Source organism: Tupaia chinensis, unplaced genomic scaffold (genome assembly GCF_000334495.1).
Source record: "Tupaia chinensis unplaced genomic scaffold, TupChi_1.0 Scaffold139072_1, whole genome shotgun sequence".
NCBI classification, from domain to species: domain Eukaryota; kingdom Metazoa; phylum Chordata; class Mammalia; order Scandentia; family Tupaiidae; genus Tupaia; species Tupaia belangeri.
In genome coordinates, this window is record NW_006198962.1 from 852,851 (window position 1) to 858,260 (window position 5,410).

General features: G+C 47.7%; 1 protein-coding gene across 5 annotated transcripts in view; it reads left to right on the forward strand.

Annotated features, from left to right (window-relative positions):
* GRB10 (growth factor receptor bound protein 10) overlaps positions 1-5,410 on the forward strand; it is a 203,241-nt gene that overhangs the window by 131,724 nt on the left and 66,107 nt on the right. The gene's annotated exons all lie outside the window — the stretch shown is intronic.

Genomic DNA, 5,410 nt, shown 5'->3' on the forward strand with positions numbered 1-5,410 from the left:
CGGTGCAGTTAGTGGAGTGCCTTCTGTGCCACTTCCCTGGGTGGGATCTGGAGACCAGCCGCAGCAACAGTGCCCCCTGGGGGCTTGTTAGAAGCACAGCCTCTGCCCCACCCAGGATCGCCTTGTAACGTTCCCCAGGGGATAAAGCTAGGGGGTGCATCTCTGTGTGGATGGGCAGACTGGAGGGCAGGGCGGGTCTCTGTATGGACTGTCAAAGGACAGGAGCTGATAGATGGAGGGCGAGGTTTTTTAAGACCATGGTGAGGGAGGTAAGGGCAGGTGTGAAGGGCTTCGTGTGCCCTTCCCAGGGGCAAGATGGGGAAGGGTTTTGAGCAAATAAGTAAAGGGATTGGATCTGGGTTTTGGCAAAGTAATTCTGGTTGCCTGGAGTCAGAGGGCAGCAGGGGTGAGGGCAACCAGGCTGGTAGATCAGTTGCTGACTTGTAAGCTATCCTAGGATCTCAGTAGATGAAGACGACAGTGTGTCCAAGGATGGAGAAAGATTGGCATCAGGTTTCCACCTCTGGCCTGGTTACTGACACACCCTGGGAGAAGCTACCTCGTCACCACTGCCGTAACCAAGAACACCAAGGCCGAGACCCAGCAGTGGCCACGGCCTCCTCCACTGTCCTGCCCACAGCACGGCCAGCCCCAGCAGGGGCCTGGATGGCCTCACATTGGCTGCACCTGTCCATTACAGTGAAGGTTTTGGGGACGACAAAATGTTCCAGTGTAAGAAGCATTATAGACGCTACCCATGTCCTGCGGGTCGTCCACCCAGTTATTAGCAAAATCAGCAGAACAGTGAGAGTGAGGAGAAGAATGAGGGATCAGAGAGCACTCCCGATGGGCAGAGGCCCAACTGCAGGCGAAGGCTCCCCTTTACTCCATGCGGACCCTGTGGGCATGGACCCAGTGTTCCGGTCCTCCTACACAGGGAGAAGTGATGGAGGGTGCTGACAACCAGGGTGCCGGAGACAAGAGAGACGAGGAAGGCAGGATACGTATCAGGGTTACCGACCACAATTTTGCAGAGGCCCTCCCGGCAAAGACAGTCCAGAGAGGACGGTAATGAAGAGGATGAGGAAAAACGAGATGGGATGCAGTAAGCACCTCCACATCAGTACTGCCACAACTTCAGTTATCGGTGCAGATGCCAGAGAACCCTAAACCACAAGATGGCAGAGACAGAAGCAGATGATCTACCAGTTAAGAACCTGCCCATTCCTGAAACTGAACAAAGGGGACTGAATAAATGCCAACTTACCTCTACCATCATCCAGTTTAGTCAGCCAACAAGAAGGGGATGTGGAAATTCCAGCCATGAGAAATGAACGAAAGGGGCTGGCAGGTGGCATGGTAGTTAAGGTGCTGGACTCCCACGTAGTTGACCACAGTTCGAGTCCCGGACCTAACGGCTTGCTTTCTCAGTTCTGCACGCTTTCTTTCCTTCCCTCTGTTTCTCTCTGGTCAAATTAAAATATAATAATAATAATAAAATTCTTAAAAAAAATAGATATTAGAGCTGAAGACCTGAAGTTCTTGCTTTTTGCCCATTGACCAAATAACTAGCATGTTTTCATTATCTATGTAGGAGGGGGTTTTTATTTTTAATGAAATGTGTTTTTATTAGTAATGACAGATGTGTGTTTTTTTTTATTATTATTTTGTTTATCCTCAGTACAGCTTTAAAGAGTTTTAAATGGTTTCATATGGCAGTCCAGTTGAGATTGTTTTTAAGTTTGTTTTGGAGGCCAGCAGATGGCGTAGTGGTTGAGGTGCTGGATTCGCATGGTCAACTGTGGTTCGAGTTCCAGACCTGACTGCTTAAAACATGCCGGGTGTGTGTGTGTGCCCAAAATCCCAAGAGGAGAAGGGATTGCAACATGACCATCCCCTGGGGGGTCATTTCTCACTCTCTTTCACTCTGTGTCTCTGGTGATTGTACATGCCCCAGAGCAAAAATTTCTCTTAAAAAATAGAAGTTTATATTAAATTTGTAATAAAAGTTTACAACTTAACTTTTTTCAAAAAGTCAACAAACTGCAAGCACCTGTTAGTAAAAGTCTTCTGTTTAAGAAATTAAATTACCCCATTCTGTGGGGTAAGGCACTGGTCCGAGGAGCTGGGCCAGCGTGTTCTGAAGGTAGTCCCGGCTGCATCTCTGTCCTGTCTTATTCTACATGACGATGGTCACATGCCTCTCTCGGTCGCTGTGCCAAACCTGAAGTGTCACGGAAAGAGTAGAGGGGGATTTGTGAACAGTAAAAATAAACTTTCCAGCATGCCATCAAGCCTTTTGTAGTTCACAACTCTGATTTCCTTCCTGCCATGTGAGTGCTCGTGTTTTTATATCAGGATATCATTTCCTGGTCCACAGGGAAGGTCTTCCTTTAAAATCAGGGTCAGATGGTAAAAGAAGTAAAAAGTAAAATGGTTCCAGAGTGCGTTTCCCTCGTGGCCAACCTCCCAGGAAAGCTAATGGATCATTCGGTCAAACTATCAAAACTGTCAAAAACAAGGACCAGCAGACGGCATAAGGGTTATGTCTCTGGACTCCCATGTAGTCAACCATGTTTTAAAACATGGTTAAAATATTTGGCATAGTCACTGGACCCTGCGGCTTAAAACTCATGATGGGTGTGTGTACCTGTGTACCTGAGGTCCTGAGAAAAGAAAGGATTGTAGTGTGGCCATCCCCAGCGGGTGATTTCTCACTCTCTGTCTCTCTTTCTCTGTCTCTCTGGCGAGCACACATGCTGAATAGCAAAAATCTCTCTTTAAAAATAAAATTCTCATAAACCAATTGAAGACATACCATACATGTGAGGCTTTCAGAGGTGCATTTATTTATTTTCAGTTGCCAGGGGGTGCACACACTCACTAACTGGGATTCAAACAACAGTCAGCTACATGGGATCCAGCTCCATTACCATTAGGCTACATGGCCAGCCCCCTGGGGTGCATTTAAACACGAAGGATCGGGAATGCTGAGCAAAGACCAGGGAGCAACGGCAGCTCCAGGCTCACATCCCTTTGTGGAGTCTGTACAGGACAGGGCCAGCCTCCCAGTAGACGGCAGAGGCCATGTTCCCCGGAAGGCCCTGGAGCTGTGGGCAGGAATCAGTCAGCAAGACCCTCAGCCGTGGAAGCACAGAATACTTGGCCTTGTTTCTGCTCTGACTTTGAACTTGACTGCTCTGCTACTTGCGTAACTGCATTGGATTCATCACCCCATGCGTGGTTAGCTTAGTTGTATGACAAGTGAGTTTCGTGGTTTTCAGAGGAGGAGGGGGTGGCCTTGGAGAGGTGCTGAAGACTGGAGAGGTGGCAGCGGTGCAGGAGTATCTGAGTTGACAGAGGGTCAGCACGTGAATCTACTCCAATTAATTCAATACCAGCAAACATGGTATATCAATTAATCCACAGTTCTGATGAGGACACGCAAAGCCCCTTCTGTTATTTTCACTTGTTTAGCACAGTGTTCATTTAAAGGACATTAAAAAACACTTGCTCTCACAAAAATGCTCTCATCCACAGACCCTTTTCACCTGTTATAGTGTTCACTGGACAAAACCCATGAGGCATTTGGGGCAAATGCCAGCTTCTACCAAGCAGCACTGAGTCTCATTTGAAGGGCCACGCACACGTGAGTCCACAAGACTGGGGCTTCCTGGGCCCCCTGAATAGTTCAGGAAGAAGAGATTCGATTCCCGTTGGGTCCAAGAATGGCAACTTTTCATTTTTTATTATTTTTAATTGTGGAAAAATACATCCAACATTACATTTACCATCTCAAATGTAGTTTGAGAGTGTTGGTCCAGACTCACCATGTTTGTGTTACCTCCCTTGCAAAATTGAAGCTATAAAGTAGGCCCCATCTCCAGGGCTTCACATTCCATAGTTTAAATTACTCAGCTGCCGCCCAGAACACCATTGGCAGGTCAGTGGGAGCCGACATGGTATCCAAATGCTCTGTTTCCCACCTTGCTTCATCTGTCGTGCAGATAGTTCATCATCATCTCGTCACCACAGGAAGGGCCAGGACAGTACAGTGGGGTGCTTAGAGGAAGAATAGGCACATTCACTTAACGTTTATCCAGTGTATTGTTACCATTGTCCTATTATGGATGACTGTAGTTCATCTTTCACCGTGGTTTATTAACCTTTTTAATGAAGCAAACGCATCATGGTATGTGTGTGTAGACACACGTACATGAGGGGTGTTCCAAGATGATGGTGCAGCAGTTACACGTGATTTCTTGGAGGCTGACCCATATGGGAAGGTTGCCAGTTCATGTCTGGAGGCCTCCCTGAGCACACTGGGAACGCACGTGCCATGATCTGGTCCAGCTGAGACTGGGGGTGGATCGCGGCATCAGGACCAGACAGAGGTGCTGTATCTCTGTCTGACTCTCTCTCTCTTTCTTACTCACAGAATAAATATTGATTTTTTTAAGTTTGTGGGGATGGGATTAAAGTTTATTCTATACAAAAAGATTGCAACACATGCATACAATTTTCATCTACATTTTCCCATCAACTTACCATTTTCCTGTACTTCACCATGTCCTTTCTGGTTTACTGCAGCTTTCCTTCCATGGCTCATTCTAATATTTTACAGACAATTATGTTATCATTTGAGTTTCTTTCCCTGAACATCAGCATGATCTGGTATTTATAAGCAAATGTGCTCCTAAATTTGGAGAGACCTTTCCTCAAATTGTTTCCATAATTTACTAACACTGAAGTATAGGGCAGCCCCCTAGCACAATGGCTAGGCACTGTGCAGAGTAAGCTAGATCCCACATGGCTTCCTGGGGTTCAAATCCTGCCTCTTGCAGCAATGAGCTATGAATATATACGCATGCCCAGGATCCTGGTAGGATGGAGAATTGGAGGAATTGGCATCATCCATCAACTTTTTAAAGACCCCCCCCCCCATAGATGGAATTTAGTAGTGCCCTGCCAGGTCTTAGGGCACATTCCTCAGGGATAAGGAAGGCTCCTGTACCCATCGAATGGCAGCTCGCCATTCCCTTTCCCCTAACTCCTGGCAACCACCATTATACTTTCTGGGAGTCCGACTCCTTGCCATAGCTCCCATGAGTGGACTCTGTCGGTGCTTGTCTTTTCATGACTGGCGTAGTTCACTCTGCCCAGGTCGTCCAGGTTTATCCCTGTCCAGCGCGCATCACGTGTCAGAACTTCCTTCCTCTTCAAGGCTGACTAATACGCTCCTGTATGGACAGAGCACAAGGGCTTCTCCATTCGTGTGTCCATGGCTGTTTGGGTTGTTTCCCTCTCTTGGCTATTGTGCGTTGTGCTGCCGTGAATGCGGGTGCCCTAGTGTCTGGGGGGGTGGGGGGGCGCACAGCCCCAGCTGGGGCAAAGCTGCATCACGGGGGGA